Below are 25,852 nucleotides of genomic sequence, written 5' to 3' on the forward strand. Positions count from 1 at the left end.
CCACCATTCACGACTGAATGTGGCAGGACTGCAGAGCTTTGGGCTGATCTGTTGGTTGTGTGATTGCTTAGCTCTGTCTATAGCATGCTGCTTCTGCTGTTTAGCATTCATGTAGTCCTGTGAAGTGATTTCACCAAGTTGGCATCTCATTTTCAGATATGCCTGATGCTGCTCCTGGCATGCTGTCCTTCCACACGTACTGAGCCCTACCTAGGATGGGTCTACAGCAGGTTTCCCACAGATCATATAAATGGCACAGGACAGGAAAACCTGGCCAGGAAAATCTGTCTTACAGTACCAGTTGTTAATAATTTCCCCACTCAGAAGGTTCCAGACCCGAAGGGAATCAAAGGATAGTGGATAGGGAAGAAAGTGGAATTGAGGTAGATCAGCCATAATCTGATTGAATGGTGGAGCAGACTCGAAGCGCTGCATGGCTTACTCCTGCTCCTGTTTCTTATGCTCATATGTTCTTATGTTAAGATCCACTTCTAACTAGAACACTTAGTAGGAAAAATTCAACTCATGGCCACTCATTTTGTGCCTGGACAGCTGGCAGCGAGCAAATGAAAATCTGGGAGGCTCCTCAGCTACCCCATTGATGCCCAAGGCCCACCTAATGTTATATTCAGGTTGGCCTCTAAATAGGTGAGTGGACCATCAGCCTGAAACTGACATATGGCTGCTTGATCATGCAAATTGGAGTCCTGTGTCGGTTGTAGGAGACCAATTGCAAAGTTTAGGTACAAATTTTACCAGGTGTTGAGCAGCCTACCCAGTGGTGTTTAAAGGAACTGCTGGAGGCTGTTCAAAAAGACTTAGGAAATATTGAGCTTTTATTTTTGTGGGCCCAGGAGTAGTAGGAGTGCACCTCCTGGGCCTACGAAAACTCCAGCCCACTGCCAGCCCAAACAAAGTACACTCTGGATTTGCCACCCCGATGGCATCAGAACTGGCTGATTCTTGTCCTTCCCAACCGTTCGATGCTCACAACTCACTGGTACCATTTAAAAGACAAAATATAGTTTGGGCCTCAGGCTACATTGACCGGTGCACGCAACAGTCGCTCCACCAACTTTACACCCATACTTTACACCCATTTTGGGTACACGTCGAACTTTTTCCCCCATAATCTCAGATGACACTTCAGTGCAGTACTGAGAGATTGTTGCATTGTCGGAGATGCAACTTCTCAAATGTAATGCTAAAACCAAATTGTTCTGGCTGCTCAGGTGCAGGTAAAATATCTCATGGCGTTAGGAAGTTCTCCAGGTGTCCTGGCCAGCATTCTCCAACCACTATTCATTTGTTGTTAGTGGGCCTTGCAGTAAGCAAAGTGGTTATTGTCCATTTCTACATAACAATGGTGACTGCATTTCCAAAGTAATTCATTGATTGTAGAGTGCTTTGTGATCACAGAATCACAGAATTGTTACAGCGCAGAAGGAGGCCATTCGGCTGATTGTGTCCGCACCGGCTCTCTGAAAGAGAAATTCACCCAGTTCCATTCCTCTGCCTTCTCTCTATAACCCTGCACATTCTTCCTTTTCATATAACAGTCTAATTCTCTTTTGAATGCTTCAATTGATCCTGCCTGCACCGCACTCTCGGGCAGTGCATTCCAGACCTTAACCATTCACTGCATGGAAAAATTTTTCCTCATGTCACTTTTGCTTCTCTTACCAAATACTTTAAATCTGTGCCCTCTCATTCTCGATCCTTCCATGAGTGGGAACAGTTTCTCTCTATCTACTCTGTCCAGACCCTTCATGATTTTGAATACCTCTATCAAATCACCTCTCAGCCTTCTCTTCTCCAAGGAAAGCAGTCCTAATTTCTCCAATCTATCTTCATAACTGATGTTCCTCATCCCTGGAACCATTCTCGTGAATCTTTTCTGTACTCTCTCCAATGTGCTCATGTCTTTCCTAAATTGTGGCGCCCAGATCTGGACGCAATGCTCCAGCTGAGGCCAAACTAGTGTCTTATACAAGTTCAACATAACTTCCTTGTTCTTGTACTCTATGCCTCTATTAATAAAGCCCAGGATACTGTATGCTTTATTAACTGCTCTCTCAATCTGTCCTGCCACCTTTAATGATTTATGCACATACACACCCAAGCTCCTCTGCTCCGGCACCCCCTTTAAATTGTACCTTTTATTTTATGTTGTCTCTCCATGTTCTTCCTACCAAAATGAATCACTTCACATTTCTCCGCAGTGAACTTCATCTGCCAACTGTCTGCCCATTCCATCAACTTGTCTATGTCCTTTTGGAGTTCTACACTATCCTCCTCACAGTTCACAATGCTTCCAAGTTTCGTATCATCTGCAAACTTTGAAATTGTGCCCTGAATACCAAGGTCTAGGTCATTAATATATATCAGGAAAAGCAAGGGTCCCAAGACTGACCACTGGTGAACTCCACTACAAACCTTTCTCCAGCCTGGAAAACATCCATTAACTATCACTCTTTGTTTCCTGTCACTCAGCCAATTTCGTATCCATGTTGCTACCGTCCCTTTTATTTCTTGAGCTATAGGTTTTCTCACAAGTCTGTTGTGTGGCATTGTATCAAATGCCTTTTGCACATCCATGTACACCACATCATTGGCATTGCCCTCATCAACCCTCTTTGTTACCTCCTCAAAAACACTCCAGCAAGTTAGTTAAACATGATTTTCCCTTAAGAAATCCATGCTGGCTTTCCTTAATTAACCCACATTTGTCAATGTGACTATTAATTTTGTCCAGAATTATTTTTTCTAGAAGTTTCCCCAACACTGAAGTTAAACTGACTGGCCTGTAGTTGCTGGGATTATCTTTACACGCTTTTTTGAACAAGGGTTTTACAATTCTCCAGTCCTCTGGCATCACCCCCCCGAGTCTAAGGAAGACTGAAAGATTATGGCCAGTGACTCCGCGATTTCCACCCTCAATTCCCTCAGTATCCTTGGATACACCTCATCTGGTCCTGGTGTTTTATCTACTTTAAGTACAGACCGCCTATCTAATACCTCCTCTTTATCGATTTTAAGCCCTTCTAGTGTCTCAATTACCTCCTCTTTCACCATTGCCTCGGTTGCATCTTCTTCCCTGGTAAAGACAGATGCAAAGTAGTCATTTAATACCTCAGCTATGCCCTCTGCCTCCATGTGTAAATCCCCTTTCTGGTCCCTTATCGGCCCCACTCCTCCTTTTACCACCCTTTTACTATTTATATGTCGATCAAAAACAAAAAAACTTCCTTTAATGCTAGCTGTCAGTCTCTTTTCATGCTCTCTTTTCGCTTCTCTTATTTGCTTTTTCACTTCACCTCTGGACTTTCTACATTCAGCCTGGTTCTCAATAGTATTTTCTACTTGGCATCTGTCATAAACACACTTTCTCTTTATCTCAATTTCTATCTCTTTTGTCATCCAGGGAGCTCTGGATCTGTTTACTCTACCTTTCCCCTTCGAGGGAACATACCTTGACTGTGCCAGAACTATCTCTTCTTTGAAGGTAGCCCACTGTTCAGCTACTGTTTTTCCTGCCAACCTTTGACTCCAATTTATTCACCCCAGCTCCATTCTTACCCTATTGAAGTTGGCTTTCCCCCAGTTAATTATTCTTACTCTGGATTACTCTTTCCCATAGTCAGCCTAAACCTTATGATACAATGATCACTATCCCCTAAATGCTCTCCTACTGATACTTGATCCACTTGGCCCACCTCATCCCCAAAAACCAGGTTGAGCAGTGCTTTTTTTTTAATTTCCAAAATATACTTTATTCATAAAAATCTGAAAAAATTACATTCCCAAACAGTTTAAAACAGCATCAAGTCAAAAAATACAAACAGTGCAAAAAGGTGATCAGTTTCCTTCTATACAATCATGAGTTGCCTCACAACCCTTCCATTTCATTGTCATGCCATATACATTTTTACATTTACAGCACACAAAATTTTCCCGATACAGTTCGAGGGGTTTCCCATGGATCCAGCCCCTCAGTTCAGCTTGGTGGGGGGACCTTACACTGTGGTCTTTCCCCATTGAGCCTTTGCTGCAGCTGCCCCAAGCTTTAGTGCGTCCCTCAGCACGTAGTCCTGGATCTTGGAATGTGCAGGTTGAGCAGTGCTGCCTTTCTCATTGGACGAGTAACATACCGCTGTAGAAAATATTCCTGAACACACTCTAGGAACTCTTGCCCCTCACGGCCCTTTACATTACTACTGACCCCTTCTATGTTTGGATAATTAAAGTCCCCTATAATAACTACCTTAAAACTTTTGCACCTCTCTGTAATTTTCTTACAAATTTGTTCCTCCACGTCCCTCCCACTAGCTGGTGGCCTATAGACAACACCGAGCAATGTAACCACACCTTTTTTGTTCCTTAGCTCTAGCCAACTTAATTCTGTCCTCAATCCCCTGGGACATCCTTTTTTTCCAGCACTGCAATGCTCTCCTTAATCAATACTGCCACCCCTCCCCCTTTTTTCCCTTTCCTTCTTTCCTGAACATCTTGTTTCCAGGAATATTCAATACCCAGTCTTGCCTTTCTTTGTGCTAGGTCTCTGTTATAGCCACGACATCATATTTCCACCTGGCAATCTGCGCCTGTAACTCACCAATCTTATTAACAGCACTCTGTGCATTCACAAACATGCACATTAACCCTGATTTAGACTTTATTACTTTCTCCCTTATTCTGACCCCACCTAACAACTTTCTATTCCCTACTCTAGTGCTATCTATCTCTCTCAGTGTTCTGTGCACCTTGGTATTCCTCTCTGATATTTGCTTCTGGTTTCCACATCTGTGACAGGTTACCAGTTTTGCTTTCCTGCACTCTGTGCTCCCTCTCAGGTTCTCATCCCCCTGCCAATCTAGTTTAAACCCTCCTCAACAGCACTAGCATATCTCCATGCGAGGATATCAGTCCCAGTCCTGCTAAGATGCAACCCATCCATCTTGTACAGGTGCCACCTGCCCCAGAACTGGTCCCAATGCCTCAGAAATCTGATTCCCTCCCTCCCACACCAGCTCTCCAGCCTTGTGTTCAATCGTTCAATTCTACTATTCCTATGCTCACTCGCATGTGGGACTGGGAGTAATCCTGAGATTACTGCTTTTGAGGTCCTGCTTTTTAATCTCCTTCCTAGCTCCCTAAAATCTGCTTTGAGGACCTCATCCCCCTTCCTACCTATGTCATTGGTGCCAACGTGGACCACGACCTCTGGCTGTTCACCCACCCCCAGAAGGATGTCTTGTAACTGCTCCATGACATCCTTAACCCTGGCATCAGGAAGGCAACACACCATCCTGGAGTCACGTTTACTGCCGCAGAAATGCCTATCTGTTCCCTTAACTAACGAATCCCCCATCACTACTGCTCTTCCACTCTTCTTCCTCACCTTCTGTGTGGCTGAGCCACCTGTGGTGCCACAACCTTGCCTCTGACTGCACTCCTCTGAAGAACCATCACCCTCACCAGTATCCAAAATGGAAAACCGATTAGTGAGTGAGATCATGTCAGGGGACTCCTGCACTACCTACCTGGTTCTCTTAGACTGCCTGGCAGTCACCCATTCCCTATCTGCCTGTATTCTCCTAACCGGCGCTGTGACCACCTCGCTAAAGGTGCTATCCACGTAGTTCTCTGCCTCGCGGATGCACCACAGTGACTCCAGCCGCTGCTCGAGTTCTGAAACCTGGAGTTCAATCTTGTGCAGCCGGTGACACTTCCTGCAGATGTGTTTGTCTAGGACACATGATGCGTCCATGACTTCCCACATGCCACAGGCTGGACATTCCACTCAGCTGAGGTGCCTTGCCATACCTTAGCTTTACAGACTAGTTATTATAAGTAGAATAGCTTACCAGTTACTCACCAACCAGCTCCTTCCACTGTACTGAAGTAAGAACCAAATACTGGAGGGTTAAAAAGAAGTAGAAAAGATAGGAGCACCTCCTCCCCCCTTCACCAAACTCCCCACTTACCAAACTCATAACTCCACACTCTGCTTGCAGTCTGCACTTTATGGTGTCCTGAGGGCATGGTATGCTGCTATATAACTGCAAGTTTGTTACTTCTTATTAAGACAAAAGTTGGAGTAAGGTAACTTCAGAGTCTTATCTGACTTTTGCTTTGACCAAAAAATTGTATTTTCCTTCCAAAACGATAGGCCAGAATTTACTGTAGCAGTGAACACTTAGTTACACTTGCCCTTGCCCATTTAATTTCCAGGAAATCTTGTGCTGTAGAGTAAATTGATGGAAACAGCATGGCCATGTGAATTGGGCAAGCAACGGTATATCCTTATATCTCTTCAACCCAATAAGACTGAAGTATTGTGAAATGAATAGTGCTAAGTCTGAATAGGATGTTTAAGTTAGGCTAGTGAATTCAATGTTAAATCAGGTACAGAAAGCAAAATAAAGATAAAAGTTTGAAAAAATGTAATTTAAAAATTTGTTTTAAAACTCCAATAATAAATAAAAGCTGAAGGAATGAGACTCCACTCTTGTAATAATTAATTGTCAGTGCCAAAGAGGTTGTTTGACAGTAATTAAGACTTATTGCAGCATTAAAACGGCTACTTAGACTGGAATGGACAGCATTTAGCATTCTGTGGTGCGTTGAGTTTCATATCTATCGCCGTGATAGTCCATCAACTTGATGACATGCGATGCTTTTGAATGGTGGATCAAACAGTGAGATGCCTTTTTCATGAAGCTAGAAGTGGAGCAGCGCATCTTGGATTGCAGATTCCAGGTTTGCGCATTTAACCTCACATTTGCCACTTCCCTGAAGTTGCTCTCTAATTTACACATAAATAATGGGGAGCATTGTTAACCTCACCGTTATATTAATTATAAATTCTATACTGTTGTATTGCACTGCTTTATACTGGACTAAGGAAGGATTGTGTTGACATAGAATTTTACAGCACAAAAACCGGCCATTCAACCCAATAGGTCAATATCAGTGTTTATGCTCCACACAAGCCACCTCCAACTTCATCTAACCTGATCAGCGTTTCCTTCTGTTCCTTTCATAGAGTCATAGAGTCATTTTATGGCTCAGATGGAGGCCATTCAGCCCATCAAGTCCATGCCAGCTCTCCAGAGAACAACTCCCCGCTTGATCCCCTCAGCACTGCAAGTTTATTTCCTTCAACTACCCATCCAATTTCCTTTTACAAATCTGTGCAGGCTGTCCTTAATGAACTCGAACCTCTCCAAGCATGTGTTCATTTTTTCCTGATTATTTTTTCTAAAACATTACCCACCACTGATGTTAAACTAACTGGCCTGTAGTGCTGGGACTGTCCTTACACCCTTCCTTGAATAAGGGTGTCACATTTTCCACTCTCCAATCCTTTGGCACCTCTCCCATATCCAAGGAAGGTTGGAGGATTACGACAAGCTCTTCCACTATCTTCACCGCATTTCCTTTAGCAACCTGGGATGCAAGCCATCAGGACCAGGTGACTTATCTACCCTAAGCATAGCCAGCCTTTCCAGTACCTCCTCGCAGTCCCCCTTGTGTACTTATTTAGCTTCCACTTAAATGCAATTACACTCATCTCCACAACCACTCCATGAGGTAGCAAGTTCCAGATTCTAACCGCTGTCTGAATAAAGAAGATTCTGCCTAATTCCTTATTGGATTTATGACTGACTATCCTATTGTTGCAACCAGGTGAGAAAGAGGTCTAGGTTTCCCTTTCAGCCTTCACCTCGTCTTACTGTAACAGGGTTTAATTTTAAACGCCCCGTGTTTTTACTCCCACTTTGTGAATCCTTGCTCACCACTTTCCAATTATAAGGCAAAGAAACCAGCACAAACAGGCTTTCTTAGGTTTAAAGAAGAAAAGTTTAAATTTATTAAACCTGAACTTAAACTCTAATTCAGTTAACGCCTACGGATACATGACGCGCCCCATGCCAGCATGCACACGTAATACACACATGCAAATAGAGACAGAAAAGAGCAGAAGAAAAATAAAGTGGTCAAGTTTGAGGCAATCTGAAGAGTTATTGTTATGGTTCTTCGAGCTCACTGTAGAGTCCTTGATTGTAGGTAGATCTTGCTTTTCGTTGGGGTTCATGTATCTTCAGTGGATTCAGAGGCTTGTGAGAAAGAGATGGGAGCAGGCAGGAGAGGCTGTGGCGAGCCAGCCAGGAAAGATCTTTTCAAACCAGGAGCAAACAGCTTTCTGCAGGCTCTCAGTTCAAACACTGTACAATTCAGAAAAAAACCCAGACTGCCAAGCAGGTTAGTCATGTGACTAACTAGTTTGACTTCGTCAGTTTGTGGATTGTATTGGAGCAGGGGATAGCTCCTTTGTTCCATGCACTATCTGTTAATATGCAAAAATGTCGTTCCAGCCAGGGGCCTGGCAACCCCTTGTCACAGGCCTTCTCTTCTTCCCAGCAACAATTTGAAATTTAATGTTCATGTGGCAAAATTAATGTGCCTCATTCTTGGCAGGTGGTGCCTGCATGACACTATACTTATGGTCCCTAGTTTTGGAATCCCCACAAGTGGAAACACAGGGTTTAGTGAGAGAGAGGAACTGAAAGAAATCAGTATTAGTAGAGAAATAGTGTTGGGGAAATTGATGGGATTGAAGGCCGATAAACCCAGAGCCTGATGTTATGCATCCCAGAGTACTTAAGGAAGTGACCCTCGAAATAGTGGATGCATTGGTGGTCATCTTCCAAGAGTCGATAGACTCTGGAACAGTTCCTACAGATTGGAGGGTAGCTAATGTAACCCCACTATTTAAAAAGGGAGGTAGAGAGAAAGCAGGGAATTATAGACCAGTCGGCCTGACGTCGGTAGTGGGGAAAATTCTAGAGTCCATTATCAAAGATTTTATAGCAGAGCACTTGGAGAACAGTGGTAGAATTGGGCAGAGTCAGCATGGATTTACGAAAGGGAAATCAGGCTTGACAAATCTACTATAATTCTTCGAGGATGTAACTAGTAGAGTTGATGAGGGGGAGCCAGTGGATGTGGTTTATTTGGACTTTCAGGAGGCTTTTGACAAAGTCCCACATAAGAGATTAGCATGTAAAATTCAAGCACATGGGATTGGGGGTAGTGTATTGCGATGGATAGAAAATTGGTTGGCAGACAGGAAACGAAGAGTAGGGATAAACTGGTCTTTTTCCGAATGGGAGGCAGTGACTAGTGGGGTACCGCAGGGATTGGTGCTAGGACCCCAGCTATTCACAATATACATTAATGATTTAGATGAGGGAACTAAATGTAATATCTCCAAATTTGCAGATGACACAAAACTGGGTGGGAGGGTGAGTTGTGAGGAGGAGAGAGGCTTCAGGGTGATTTGAACAAGTTGAGTGAGTGGGAAAATGCATGGCAGGTGCAGTATAATGTGGATAAATGTTAGGTTATCCACTTTGGTAGCAAAAACAGGAAGGCAGATTATTATCTGAATGGCTATAAACTGAGAGAGGGGAATATGCAGCAAGACCTGGGTGTTCTCGTACACCAGTCACTGAAGGGAAGCATGCAGGTCCAACAGGCGGTAAAAAAGGCAAATGGTATGTTGGCCTTCATAGTGAGAGGATTCGAGTACAGGAGCAGGGATGTCTTGCTGCAATTATACAGGGCCTTGGTGAGGCCACACCTGGAATATTGTGTGCAATTTTGGTCTCCTTATCTGAGGAAGGATGGTCTTGCTATAGAGGGAGTGCAGCAAAGGGTTATGGGTCTGACGTATGAGGAGAGATTGAGTCGGTTAGGATTATATTCGCTGGAGTTCAGAAGTGTGAGGGGGGGATCTCATAGAAACCTATAAAATTCTAACAGGACTTGACAGAGTAGATGCAGGAAGGATGCTCCCGATGGTGGGGGAGTCCAGAACCAGGAGTCATAGTCTAAGGATACAGGGTAACCATTCAGGACTGAGATGAGGAGAAATTTCTTCACCCAGCGAGTGGTGAACCTGTGGAATTCGCTACCATAGAAAGCGGTTGAGGCCAAAACATTGTATGTTTTCAAGAAGGAGTTAGAAATAGCCCTTGGGTTTAAAGGTGTCAAAGGATATGGGGCAAAAGCGGGAACAGGTTACTGAGTTGAATGATCAGCCATGATCATAATGAATGGCGGAGCAGGCTCGAAGGGCCGAATGGCCTACTCCTGCTCCTATTTTCTATGTTTCTTTGTTTCTATCTCCTCTATATTTACCCCTTTGAACCCCTTCATAATATTAAAAACCACGATGAGGTCACCTCTCAGTCTCTTCTGGAGAAAAGAGCCTCAGCCTATTCCGTTTTGATGGCAAGACTCACTGGCCAGATTTTAATCCAGCGATGAGGGTCCTGGTGGTGGGCTTGAAGGCAGGGGGAGAACCTGGCTCGACCCTCCGTTGGGTCCCACTTGCTATTCTATGGCAGGCAATCAATTAACTAACTGCCGTCCCTTTAAGGGCAAGCTCCCGCCTCCAGAGCTGTCAGCCAATCAGAAGGCCGGCAGCTCTGCAGTAACAGCAGTGCCACAGGGAGTGGTGGCCACTGCCGGTTTTGCAGGAGGCTCTGCAGTACTGAAGAAGGAGAAGACCCCGGGAGAGGGAAGTGGGGTCGGCTTGCCGGGGCCAGTGAGGCAGGCCCTGCCGATGGAGTGGGGGGTTGGTGAGGGTTGGGCGGGTTCACGGGTGTGGGGGCCGGGGGGCGGCCATCCCTCTGGGAGCCCTGGATTGCCCCCAAAGGTGGGAACCCCAACCCGCGAGGAGGCTGCCAGTCTTTACCTGGCGGCATCTTCCCACGGCAGCAAGCCCCTGTGCTTTCAATAAAACTTCAATAAAGTACTTCATTAGCTGTAAAGTTCTTTAGGATGTCTGGTGTTCATGAAAGGCGCTATATAAATGTAAGCCTCTCTTTCATTTTTTTGTTTCTTCTTGGCTAAGCTGTTATACAGAGGACTACACTGTACCAAAGATCTTCATCTTCGGGATACAATACAAGCTCTCCCATCTCATTTTGCATAAGATCATAAGAAACAGGAGCAAGAGTAGGCCATTCTGCCCCTCAAGCCTGCTATGCCATTCAATAAGATCATGGCCATTCTGATTGTGGCCTTAACTCCACTTTCCTACCTGATCGCCATAACCCTTGACTCCTTTGTCAATCAAAAACCTGTCTAACTCAGCCTTGAATATCTTCAATGACCCACTACTGCTGTCTGGGGAAGCGAGTTCCAAACATTAATGACCCTCAGAAGGAAGAAATTCCTCTTTATCTCTTTCTTAAATGGGAGACCCCTTATTATGAAACTGTGCCCCCTAGTTCTAGATTCCCCATGAGGGGAAACGTCCTCTCAGCATCTATCCTATCAAGCCCCCTCAGAATTTTGTATGATTTAACTCCAATGGGTATGGGCTCAACCTGCTCATCCTTTCCTACTAAGACAACCCCTTCAGCCCAGGAATCAACCTAGTGAACCTTCACTGAACTGTACCCAATGCAAGTATATCCCTCCTTAAGTAAGGAAACCAAAACTGTACCCGGTACTCTAGGTGTGGTCTCAACAATGCTCTGTATTTTTATATTTCATCCCCTTGCAATAAAGGCCAACATTCCTTTGCCTTCCTAATTACTTGCTGTAGCTGCATGGTAACTTATTGTGATTCATGTACAAGGACACCCAGATTCCTCTGTACCACAGCATTCTGCAGTCTCTCTCCATGTAAATAATATTTTACTTTTCTATTCTGCTGACCAAAGTGGACAACCTCACATTTTCCCATATTATACGCCATCTGCAAAATTTTTTCCCACTCACCTGACCTATCTAGATCCCTTTGCAGATTCTTTGGCCGGGATTTTATCCAGGCGACGGGGATCACGATCTCCAGCAGAAGCACTAGCAAGAACCCCGTGTCGCTACTTCTGTGGGTGGCACTCGATTCAGCTGGCCTATTAGGCACTTAAGTGGACAGCAGCGGGCCTTCCATGGGATCAAGGACCATGGAAGTCCTACCCTCTGAGTGCTGCTGGCCATTCAGAGGCCGGCAGCTCTTTAACTGAGCAGCGCCACCATGGAGGTGGTGGCTGCTGCTGCTGCTGAAGTACCCACCCGAGGCCGTGAAAGCAGGCCATAGGTAGGGAGGGGTCTCGCGGGATGGGGGGGGTAATGGGGGCGCCGGGTGTCGGGGGGGGTCAGCAGCAAGAGCAGCGGGGTGGCTCTCAGCGGGCTCCTGCCGTTCCTGATGCTGGGTCCCTTGTTCTGGCACTAAGTGCCTCTTAATGAGGGAACAACCTCCCCCACTACCCCCCACGGAGTTGGCAAGCAAGCCACATGGTTTTTCGCCGTGCTTCCCGTGCAGCGACAGGCCTGCCCACTGCTGAGCTAATTGCTGCGGTGGGATGAGGCTCTTAATTGGGCATTAATTGCTCACTTAAGGGCCTCAATTACTGGCGGGGTGGGACGGCCGTTCAGAGGCTTTCTCGCCCTGGAGTTAATTTCGGCAGAGGTGGGAAGGTGGTGGGGTATTCCCCACCCACAACCACCCCCCCCCCCACCACCACCCCCCCCAACCCCGGCCCCTGGCCACCATCTCACATGATTACACAGTCTCTTCGCCTTCAAACCCGCCGTGGGGGAAAGCATAAAATCCCCTCCTTTGTGTCCTCCTCAGAACATGCTTTCCTACCTATCTTTGTATCATCAGAAAATTTGGCTAAAATACGCTCGGTCCCTTCATCCAAGTCATTAATATAGATCGTGAATAGTTGAGGCTCCAGCACTGATCCCTGTGGCACTCCACTAGTTACAGTTTGTCAATCTGAAAATGACCCATTTAGCCCAATTCTCTGCTTCCTGTTAATTAGCCAGTCCTCTATCCATGCTAATATATTACCCCCAACACCATGAATGCTTATCATATGCAGTAAACCTTTATGTGGCACCTTTTCGAAAGCCTTTTGGAAATCCAAATACACAACATCTACTGGTTCCCCTTTATCCACCCTGCTTGTTACATCCTCAAAGAACTCCAATAAATTTGTCAAACATGATTTCCCTTTCATAAAACCATGTTGACTCTGCCTGATTGTATTATGATTTTCTAAATGTTCTGCTACTACTTCCTTAATAATGGATTCCAGCATTTTCCCAATGACAGATGTTAGGCTAACTGGCCTATAGCTTCCTGCTTTCTGTCTCTCTCCTTTCTTGAATGGAGGTGTTATATTTGCTTCTTGTCAACTGATACAGAGCAGCTTCAGTAGTAGCCGTGTCAAAGCCTAGATCATCCTGCCTTCCAAGAGGACAGCATGAACACTGAAAATGCAAGTATAGTGGGATTGAGTGTAAAATTGCATTCAAAAACTACTTTTCAATTTTATTTTGTAAAAATGTTCCTGTTTTTGATCTATGCATTCAAAAAAAACTATTTTACAGACAAATTACAAGACTGATATATATTACTGATGAATGCAAAATAATTTCGTGATTTATTAGTTTGAGAATGAACATTTCAGGTGTTGTCCTAAATGTCAGTGTTTTGATTAAGGAAGCAGTTAAATCAGATTAGTGATGTCAATCTCCAAGATGAAGTTTGAAATTAAGCAGTGAGTGGCTGCATGTAAAGTTGTTTCCATCTGTGGTAAATGTAATTGTCGTCATTTATCAATCTAAGCTGAATTATTATAAGCCCTAACAATGGTACAATAGAAGAATACAATTACAGCAATTTTGAAAGTTAGCCTTCACAAACAATGAAAATTTGTTATCTTTGAATTTTATAATAAGTTACTGCAATTGTTCTTTGTTTACAAACCATTGGTTTACATCACATTCATAATGTACAGTGTCCAAACTATAATATTATATATTGTGCATGATTTTGTTCAGAAATATACTTTATTCATAAAATTTGTATAAATACATTATGTAATGTTAAATTTGAACTTTTATGCAGGGTGCAATACAGATCAGTTTCTTTCAATACAGTACTTCAGACACCTCACTATACTTGCCATTACAGGTTATATTTACAATGTACATTGAACATTCTCTGCTGCATACAGTGCACGGGGTTTTACATGGGTCCAGCCCCTCGGTTCATTATGACAGGTTACACAGTGGCCTTTCCCCAGTGAGCCTTTGCAGCTGCTGCCTCAAGCTTTACTGCGTCCCTCAGCACGTAGCCCTAGACCTTGGAATGTGCCAGTCTGCAACACTCGGTCATCGACAGCTCTGTGCACTGCAAGACCAGCAAGTTTCAGGCAGACCAAACTGTGGCTTTCACTGTGTTGATTGTCCTCCAGCAGCAGTTGATGCTTATTTTGGTGTGCGTCCCTAGGAACAGCCCATAGAGCACTGAGTCATGTGTTACGGAGCTGCTTGGGATGAACCTTGACAAAAACCACTACATCACTTTCCAGACCTGCTTTGTGAAGGCACATTCCATAAGGAGATGTATGATGGCCTCTTCCCCACTGCAGCCACCTTGAGTACAGCATGCAGAGGCGGTGAGACTCCAAGCGTGCAGGCAGGATCTGGCAGGCCCTTCTCACCACTAGCCAAGCCTTGGTGCTTGTTTGAAAGTTCTGGCAATGAGACAATCTGCCAAATGAGTTTGACAGTCTGCTCAGGGAACCATCCAACAGGATCCACCATCTCCGTTTCCTGCAGGGCCTCAAGGACATTACGTGTGGACCACTGCCCGATGGACGTGTGCTGTGCTTAAATGCATTTCTCAGTACAAACTTTTCCACCAGGGACCAGTGATACAGCATGGTCCACCCAAATGGAGCATTCCGTAGCAATGTGGCCAGATCAATCCTTCACAACACTGAGGACAGGTAGAACCTCAGCATGTAGTGTCACTTGGTGTTTGCATACCAAAAGTCTACGCACAAAGGTGGCCATCGGGATGAGGGCAACCTTGGGTACATTTATCCCCCTTTATCTAGAAATTTGAACATTGTGTACCTGCGGATATGGTTCATTTTTGATCTCCAGGTAAAGTGGAAGATGGCTCAGGTGACCGCCACGGCACAGGAGGGAGGTATGGGTCAGACCTGCGCCATGTACAGCAACACCAAGAGCACCTCGCATCTAATGATCATGTTCTTACCCGCAATGGAGAGGGAGTGTTGCTCCCACATGCCTAGTTTCTGTTTCATATTGGCTATATGCTCCTTCCAGTTTTTGGTGCACGTCCCGGCCCCTCTGAACAATATCCCCAGCACCTTCAGGTAGTCTGACCTGACGATGAAGGGCACAAAGGATTGGTTGGGCCAGTTCCCAAAGAACATGGCCTTGCCGCGATTTTACATTGGCTCCCAAGGCCAGTTCAAACTGATCGCAAATGCTCATCAGTCTACAAACTGACAGTGGATCCGAGCAGAAGATGGAGACATCGTCCATGTACAGGGAAGCTCTGACCCTTCTTCGGAACTGACCCGAAATGTTAACTCTGCTTTTCTCTCCACAGATGCTGCCAGACCTGCTGAGTATTTCCAGCATTTCTTGTTTTTATTTCAGGTTTCCAGCATCTGCAGTATTTTGCTTTTATTTTAAGGAAATGCATGAGTTCCTTAACAACTAAATTCCACCATTAATTAATTGTACTGATGTTACAGTAATGTGCAATTGCAACATCATTCAAAAGCAATGCCTGGAAGAAACATTGCAATGTAAAAGAGTATTGCACCAACTGTGGTTTAGCCTTACAAATTCAGTGGTTTTGGTGCAGCAGCTCTCTCCAATTGATCAGCTGAGAATCAATGAGAGCACAAATACATGTTTACAACAAATTCTCTGGTTCATAAACATAGCCAAATTTTTTCTTAAACATACATATATATATATATATATATATATATATATATCAAGTTAAAAATTAATGCTTTGAATTAAATTTTAGATATTTTGCACATTTACAGACATCAAGGGCAGGATTTTCCTGTGGGCTTCTGAACCCCGCAGTCAGGCTCAACTGGGGGTCAGAAGCCCACACTGTGTGGGAAACAGTCACTCATCTGTGATTTTCCCTGAATTGGCCAATTAATGACCAGAAGGCGGGCTCGTCGTCCAATTACGAACGGCAGGCCCTCAGACCTGGAGGACCAATTGAAGGACCTCCATGGAAGCAGCAACACAATGCCATTCAAGGTAAGTGAGGGAGAGGGCACCCAACATGGAGGCACCCTTTCTCCAGCTTTCTAAAATATGAAATAAAAAATAGATTCAGCAGCCAGGACCCACTGTTGGTGAGGGGGTGCCCATCAACTGGGCCGCCTACAGCTGCAGCTCCTTCTTCTATTTAGGCAGTCCCTTGGGAACGAGGATGACATTCTTCCACTCCAGGGTTGTGGGTTCTTAGGTGAGGTTCTGGATCCGCACACTCTGCCACAGGTGGGGCAGGTGGTGTTGGGTGAGGCGAGTGAATGGGATGCTCAAAATTCCAAATGCGCCTTCCACTGCTGCTAAACCCAGGCAGGCGAGAGTGCATCTAAACCTGCCTGGAGTGCTGCCCTACCACCACTCCCTCAGTCCCGGCCTTCTGCCAGGTGGCCGCTTCCAGGGAGATGTACTGTCCTCCACTGCTTGCGGGACCTGGAGGCTAACTAGAAATCCCAGTTGGCCTCCGATAATAGCCTCAATAAGCCTTTAATTAATTCCATTGATGCAGCGGGTTTCTCTGCCACACCAACCCCCTTCCTGCCTCTGGGAAAGTGACCTGGGGACGGGATGGAACTGAGGAATGGCATGCTGGCCAGCGGCACTATTTTTGGCGCCTGCCCCCCTCTGTTCCTGGCCCAGCTGGGTATTACAAATCCTGCTCCGGTTACCCGTTTTGTTACTCCCATTTTCCTCTAAATTTCAGCTTGGAGATAAATCTTCTGCAATTGTTAGTTATTTAATCTCAAATGCGAAATCTTTCTTTTTACTACTCTGGAATGTGTTCTGGACAATTCAACATAAAGTTGACTCGATGGGGAGTTTTTTTTTGAGTGGAGAACCTGGCACAGAGGGTCTTACACTGGAAATGGAACCCATTTGATTTTGCTGCCAGTTTAGATGAAAGGAAGGAACATTGGGCAGCTCCTCACAGTCAGATTTTCCTTTCTACATTCTGGCCTGGTGATGTTTGATACTGAGGAGGTAAAGAGAAAAATCTACCCCACTGGTTTGTTTGAAAGAGACAGAGCCCAAACCAGTATCAGAAAGACTAAAGTGCTCTGCACATTTTGGGCTGGAGCAGTTTGGGACGATTAAGTGGCAATAGAGATATGTACGGCAACGTGTGTACATTAAAGGAGGCTTTAGTTGGTACTACTGGAAGTTATCTAACACCACAGCTTTACGACACATTTTGGACAGATGTTATGCCAAGATTTATTAAATTCCAATCCCCAACAATTACTACAGAACTGTACAACCAGCACAACACCACCTACTGTCAGCTGCCATATAACTCCAGGCCAAGAAAAGGCAAGCAGAAATTGCAGAAGGTGGAAATCTGAAATAAAAACAGAAGATGCTGGAAACACTCAACAGGTCAGGTAGCATTTATGATGAGAACAGATGAGTTAATGTTTGGGCTATGGGTCCTTTATCAAAATGAGCACCCCTGTTTTCAGTACTGATGCTTCCTGATCCACAGGCACTCTCTTCCCTTCACAGAAGCGCTCACTCTCCAATCCTCTCTCTATAATCAAAGACACTCTAGCTCCTCCAGATCAAGCTCACAGAGTCTGTGCATACCCTCTAACCCTCCATACAGTTCACAGAAGCACTTTGTCCCTTCCAACTCTCCCAGTTCACGTTGGCACGCTTGTCCTTTTCCTTTTACATTTCAACAATGGCTTTCTTCTGCACCTACACACAAGCTGACAATGCTTCTTCCAATCACCAAATTCAGCTCGTGTTTTTGTTACTCTGCCTCCCCAAGTTCAAACTAACGTTCTCTCCAGTCTCCCTGTTCATACTGTCACTTTCTTCCCTCAATTCAACCTCATACTGTTCTTGCTTTTCCCACAATGCATGCTGCCATGTTTTTTCTCCTATAATTCAAACTGGCAATCTTATTCCTCTTATCCACTTGCCAGTTCATGCTGGTCTCTTCTTCCCCTCCAACTTTAAGCTGATGCATTTCTTCTCCCACGTGCCCAAGTCATGTTGGCACTCTCCGCTCCCTTCAATTCATGTGACATTCTTCTCATTTCCCCACTCCTCTATCTGCCCACCAGCACTCCTACCCCCTGCTGCTGCTGCTGTAAGTGATTGAATATGGATGACATTTTCAACTCCCCTGAATACAGTTTTTTGTCTTTATAAAGTCTGATTGTTTATATATTTATATATGTGGTTCCTGATTCTTACAATTTACACCGTGTTGATCAACCTCAAACAGTCCCAGTTTCCTCTTCAGGATTTGGATGAGAACATTACGTCTCTCTCTTGCTTTGAGGTGAACTGTCTATCAATTTTAATCAAATAACAAAACCTTCAAAAACATAACTGACTAGATTTGAATTACTAATTTTGGAACAAAGGGGTCTGTTGTTCCTAAAAGAGAGATTGCAAGTAGGAGTGCTTAGTCCTGGATATTGATGGCTGTTTCAGCTTGTTCAGAATCACTGAAACCAACATTGTATTCAGTTTGCATAAGCTGCGATTCCAGCAATGCCGTTATTTCCCTGAAGAAAGATATACTGCAGTTATCATGGAACTAATTCTATGAATCACAATCTAGATGAGTAGTTTGTGTGAGAGTGCTCTGTATTAGTTTTTCTTGCTCACTATTTCTCACAGGTACCTTATAACCAGCTTTAATTTTGTTCAGTTGGGCTAGGAATTCTTGATCAGCATGCTTCATATTGCCTTACTATTGTGATCTTCCTTCACCACCTAATCATCTTCTTGCACATCCCCAATTTTAATCACTCCACCATTGGTGGCTGTGCCTTCATCTGCCAAGGCCCTAAGCTCTAAATTCTCTCCCTAACACCCTCACTTTCTCCTCCTTTGAGATTCTTCTTAAAACCTACTTCTCTGACCTGAAAAGCCAGGCTGCTGCTCCTATTGACCCTCCAGCTTCAAGAGCCCGCCACCATGCTCAACTGGACAGCGAGCCTGCCCTCTGGCCACTAACTGGTCAATACAGGGAAAATCACTGCTGGGTGACTGTTTCCCCTACAATGCAAGCTTCTGATTCCCATTTGACCCTGACATCAGGGCCCTGAAGCCCACAGGGAAAATCCTGCCCCTGATGATCATTCCCTAATCCCACAGACTTGAGTGGGATCAGCAGTGCAGGTCACAGATGGACACATCTTGGCCCCCTTTAAGTCCTGTGCAACAAGATCATCTTTTTGGATAAGGCTGCCTCCTAAGCTCATTAGACTGGCATTAACATCAATCTCTGTAAGGCATATTAATATCAAAATAAGATATCAGCGTGACTAGATAATGAATGTTTGGTCTGAAACAGAGCATGATCATGCTTGTCTTCCCACTTGAAGATGGGACCTTTGTCTGTTAGGCCTTGCAATGTCTCTGTAACTGTAAACAAATTAGGAATAAAATGGAAACAGTGAGTAATCATATCTTGAAGACTACAGACATCTTGTGTTATTTGGAGTTGAAGCAACGTGAATTGTGTTGGGGTCTGATGACATTTCCTATTTTGTGAATAAGCAACAAAAATGTTCTAGTTGTTCCTTAACAAATTTTTGCTTCTTCCAGATGAATGTAAGGTAATTTTCTTATAACCTGTGAAGCATGTTTTGTGCTCTGCTTGGTTGGGTGAATGTATCAGAATATTATTGTATATATTCAAGGGGTTTAAATTCCTTCAACAATGTGTTACTTGCTTTGTTGAAGTATCTCTGAAGATATATCAAATGTTAGTCCTTTATATTAAATCGAACCCATATGTTTTGTAAACCTCATAATACAGCTGTGGCAAAATGAAGCAAATTAATCTGCTCTTGGTTTGGTCTCTTGAATGCAATACCAAGAGTCAAAGGCTGAATTCTCCCCAACCCCAGTGGTAAAATAGCAGGGCAGGACTTCCATCCGCTGACCCAAACCCATCCATTTTTTGGGATACAGTGTCGTTCGGAATTCAGGGAAGGCTGCTGGTGGGATTCCCACCATCAAACTTCAGAAGCGTAGGAACATAGGAATATAGGAACAGGAGTAGGCCATTCAGCCCATCGAGCCTGCTCCACCATTCAACTAGATCATCGATTCAGCGACCCGGGAGCAGTCCAGGCGCGCCAGTGTTTTGAAAAAAAAGTCAACAGTGACATCACAGGAAAGCTGTAAGGTGATTGGTTGGTGAGTAGCAGCTGTTAGGGAATAACTCTAAATAGCTGCTTTCGTAACTAAAGTAAAGTGAAAGGTCTACAGTTCTTTTTAATATAGTAGGTAGTGTTTTTTTTGGGAGGGGTATCAAGGTACCTAGTGTAAATCTAATTTTTGGGTAATTTAAGGGAGTAAAAACAGAGTGAAAAATAAAACAAAGAGTGTCATCACAGGAAAACCGTAAGTTCATTGGTTGGTAAATAACTGCTAATTTGAATTACCTATTCTAAGTTGATTTCAAATTAAAGGTGAATAGGAGAAATATTTTACAGATTAAAAACTAAAGACCAGTCGTAAATTTAAAAAACAAATTAAAATCTAATTAAATAAAATTGGGCAGCACAGTGGCGCAGTGGTTAGCACCGCAGCCTCACAGCTCCAGCGACCCGGGTTCAATTCTGGGTACTGCCTGTGTGGAGTTTGCAAATTCTCCCTGTGTCTGCGTGGGTTTCCTCCGGGTGCTCCGGTTTCCTCCTACATGCCAAAGACTTGCTGGTTGATAGGTTAATTGGCCATTATAAGTTGCCCCTAGTATAGGTAGGTGGTAGGGAAATATAAGGACAGGTGGGGATGTGGTAGGAATATGGGATTAATGTAGGATTAGTATAAATGGGTGGTTGATGGTCAGCACAGACTCGGTGGGCCGAAGGGCCTGTTTCAGTGCTGTATCTCTAAACTAAACTAAAACTAAAATAGAGGTGCAGGGCCAGGCGATGTGTTGTACCTGCATGATGTGGGAGCTGGTGGACTCCATTGTTCCTAGTGACCACATCTGTAGCAAGTATTGGCTGCTCGAGGAACTCCAGCTCAGAGTTGATGAGCTGGAGTCTGAGCTTTGGACACTGCAACACATCAGGGAGGTGAAGAGTTACCTGGACGCTGTGTTTCAGGAGTCAGTCACACCCCTTAGATTAACGACCATGAATTCGGTCAGGGACAGGAGGGTATGACTATGAGTAAGGCAGGTAGAGGGATCCAGGAGGTAGCGCTGCAGGAGCCTCAGCCATTGTCTTTGTCCAACAGGTTCGAGATTCTTGCTCCCTGTGTGGACGAGAGCAGGGACTGTAGGGAGGATGAGCAAACTGACCACAGCACCGTGGTACAGGGAGCCGTTTAAGTGGGGGGAGAAAAGAGAAATGTAGTCGTAATCGGGGATAGTATAGTTAGGGGCATAGACACTGTTCTCTGTGGCCAGGATCGAGAGTCCCGAAGGCTCTGTTGCCTACCTGGTGCCAGGGTTCGGGATATCTCATCTGGGCTGCAGAGGAATTTGGAGTGGGAGGGGAAAGATCCAGTTGTCGTGGTGCACATAGGTACCAAAGATATAGGTAGAGTGAGGTTAGAGGTTCTGCTGAGGAAATATGAGCAGCTAGGGGCTAAATTAAAAAGCAGAACCAAAAAGGTAATAATCTCCGGATTACTACCTGAGCCACAAGCAAATTGGCAAAGGGTCAATAAGATTAAAGAGGTAAATGCATGGCTCAAAAATTGGTGTGGGAGAAATGGGTTCGAATTCATGGGACATTGGCACCAGTACTGGGGAAGGAGGGAGCTGTTCCGATGGGACGGGCTCCACCTGAATCATGTTGGGACCAGAGTCCTGGCGAATCGTATAACTAGGGCTGTAGATAGGGCTTTAAACTAAATAGTGGAGGAAGGGAGGGTTCAGTTACATGGAAAAACAGGAAGTTAAAGGAGAAGGTAGGAGTGCAGTTAGTGGTGAGGCTGATTGCCACCAAACTGCAAATAGTATACTGGTTAAACCAGAAGAGAGAAATAATAAACAGGCGATTAAAGCAGCAGTGATGAGGGACAGGTTAGGGGGTATAGCCCAAATAAGAGTTCTATATACAAATGCACAGAGTGTAAGAAATAAACTTGATGAACTGCAGGCGCAAATTCAAATGGAAGATTATGATGTGGTGACCATTGCGGAGACATGGCTGCAGGATGGTCGGAACTGGGAACTAAATATACCTGGTTATAAAGTTTACAGGAGGGACAGGGAAAATAGCAGAGTGGGTGGAGTAGCCTTACTGATTGGAAATAATATCACCTCATTGGTGAGGGAGGATATAATGAGGGGAAAGCATCCAGTGGAGACCTTATGGGTGGAATTGAGGAACAGAAAAGGATCTAAAACTGTAATAGGTGTTGTGTATAGACCCCCTGGTAGCAGTTCTGAGATGTTAGATTGTATAAATGCACAAATTAGGCAAGTGTGAAACAAAGGCAGAGTAGTATTAATGGGGGATTTGAACCTACACATAGATTGGGAGAGGCAGATTAGCACCTGTCAGACAGGTAGTGAATTTCTGGAATGTGTCCGAGATAGTTTCCTACAGCAATATGTCCTAGATGTAACAATGAGACAGGCAATATTAGATTTAGTTATGAGTAATGAGCCAAATTTAATTAGTAGCCTAACTGTGCGTGAACATTTATCAAATAGTGATCACAACATGATCGAATTCAAGGTAGTGTTTGAAAGTGAAAAGCACGAATCAGCTACTAGAATTTTAGACTTGGGAAAGGCTGACTTTACCGGGATGAGACAGAGACTGTCCACGGTAAACTGGGTAGATTTGTTAATGGATCAAACGACTGAAGAACAGTGGAGAATATTTAAAGAAACATTTAACGAAATACAGAGCGAGTATACACCCGAGAGGAAAAAGCTCCACTTCACAGAAAAAACAGCCATGGACAAGTAAAGAGATTAGGGATAGCATAAAACAAAAAGAAAGGGCTTACAAAAATGCAAAACGCAGCACAGATCCGGCCGAATGGGATCGATACAATGACCAGCAAAGGGTCACAAAGCAGCTTATAAGAGCTACTAAAAGAGATTATGAAAGGAAACTTGCAAGGGACATCAAAATCAATAAGAAGAAATGTTATAGTTACATAAAGGGAAAGTGGGTGGTCAAGAGCAATGTAGGCCCACTAAAAGCTGAAAATGGAGATATTGTCATTGATAATGGGGAAATGGCAGACATGTTGAACAATTACTTTGCTTCGGTATTTACAGTTGAAAAGGAAGATAACTTGCCGGAATTCCCGAATAAATTAATAGCTGATAGGGGACAGGGACTTAATACAATTAATGTAAGTAAATCATCAGTACAAGGAAATTAATGGAACTAAAAAGTGAGAAATCCTCAGAACCTGACGGTTTCCATCTGAGGGTGTTAAAGGAAGTAGGGAGCACATTGTAGATGCCCTAACTATAGTCTTTCAGAGTTCCCTAGATTCAGGAGTGGTCCCTCTGGATTGGAAAGTTGCACATGTCACTCCACTTTTTAAGAAAGGTGAAAGGGGGAACCAAGGAAATTACAGACCAGTTAGCCTGACATCTGTGGTGGGCAAGTTACTGGAATCTATAATCAAGGATAGGGTGACTGAACACCTAGAAAAATTTCAGTTAATCAGGGACAGTCAGCATGGATTCATGACGGGAAGGTCATGCCTGACAAATCTCATTGAATTTTTTGAAGAGGTGACTAAGCCAGTGGACAGGGGAATGTCTATGGATGTTATTTATATGGACTTCCAGAAGGCATTTGATAAAGTCCCACATAAGAGACTGTTAACTAAGGTAGAAGCCCATGGAGTTGAGGGCAAATTATTGACATGGTTAGAAAGTTGGTTGAGTGGTAGGCGACAGAGAGTGGGGATAATGGGTAAGTAGTCCGATTGGCAGGGTGTAACTAGTGGTGTCCCGCAGGGATCTGTGTTGGGGCCTCAATTATTCACATTATTCATTTACGACTTGGATGATGGCATAGTAAGTCATATATCCAAATTTGCTGATGATACAAAGTTAGGCATTGTAGACAGTCTAAAGGATAGCATAAAATTGCAAAGAGATATTGACAGGCTAGGTGAGTGGGAAAAACTGTGGCAGATGGATTTCAATGCGGGCAAGTGTGAGGTTATCCATTTTGGACCAAAAAAGGATAGAGCAGGGTACTTTCTAAATGGGAAGAGGTTAAGTACAGTGGATGTCCAAAGAGACTTGAGGGTTCAGGTGCATAGATCTTTAAAATGCCACAAGCAAGTGCAGAAAATAATCAAAAAGGCTAATGGAATGCTAGCCTTTATATCTAGAGGATTGGAGTATAAAGACACAGAGGTTATGCTGCAGCTATACAAAATCCTGGTTAGACCCCACTTGGAATAATGTGAGCAGTTCTGGGCACCACACCTTAGGAAGGATATATTGACCTTGGAGGGAGTGCAATGTAGGTTTACAAGAATGATACCTGGACAATGGGGGTTAAGTTACGAGGAGAGATTACACAAATTAGGCCTGTTTTCGCTAGAATTTCGAAGGTTAAGGGGTGATCTGATCGAAGTCTTCAAGATATTAACAGGAAAAGACAGGCTAGATAAAGATAAACTATTTCCACTGGTTGGAGATTCTAAAACGAGGGGGCATAGGCTAGAAATTAGGACCAGACCGTTCAGGAGAAGAAGCACTTCTTCATGCAAAGGGTGGTAGAGGTTTGGAACTCTCTCCCACAAACAGCAGTTGAAGCTAGAACAGTTGTTAATTTTAAATTTGTGATAGATAGATTTTTGTTAAGCAAAGATATTAAGGGATATGGGCCAAAGGCAGGTATATGGAGTTAGGCCGCGGATCAGCCATGATCTCATTGAATGGCGGGACAGGCTCAAGGGGCTGAAAGGCCTACTGCTGTTCCTATCTTCCCATGTTCCTAGCTGATCATTTACCTCAACGCCACTTTCCCCCTCTATCTCCATGTCCCTTCATGTCATTAGTATCCAGATATCTATCGATTTCTGTCTTGAACATGCTCAATGACTGAGCTTCCACGGGCCTCTGGAGTCGAGAATTCCAAAGATTCACCACCCTCCAAGTGACGAAATTCATCCTCATCTCAGTCTTAAATGGCCTACGCCTTATTCTGAGACTATGACCCCTGGTTCCAGATTCAGCAGCCAGGGGAAACAACCTATCTACATCCACCCTGTCATGCCCTGTAAGAATATTGTATGATTCAATGAAATCACCTCTCATTTTTCGAAACTCTAGAAAATATAGGCCCAGTGTCCTCAGCCTCTCCTCATCAGATAATCCCACCATCCCATTAGTAGAACTAATGCTACTGTACATGAAAAGGAGAAGGCCACTTAGCAAGAGCAGAGGCAAGATCAAAAGCATCAAGGAACCCTAATAAAATTGAAGTCAATGGGAATCGGGAGAAAACCCTTCAATGGTTGAAGTCTGACCTAGCACAAAAGAAGATGGTTGTGATTCTTGGAGGTCAATCATCTTAGCTGCAGGACATCACTGCCTCAGGGTAGTATCCTGAGCCCAACCATCTTCAGCTGCATCATCAATGATCTTCCCTCCATCATAAGGTCAGAGTGAGCATGCTTACTGATGGTTGCATAGTATTCAATTCCACTTGCAACTCCTCAGGTACTTAAGTAGTCCGTGCCCACATGCAGCAAAACATGGACAACATTCAGGGTTGGG

This window comes from Heterodontus francisci, chromosome 9, assembly GCF_036365525.1.
Source record: "Heterodontus francisci isolate sHetFra1 chromosome 9, sHetFra1.hap1, whole genome shotgun sequence".
In the NCBI taxonomy this organism is placed as follows: Eukaryota; Metazoa; Chordata; class Chondrichthyes; order Heterodontiformes; family Heterodontidae; genus Heterodontus; species Heterodontus francisci.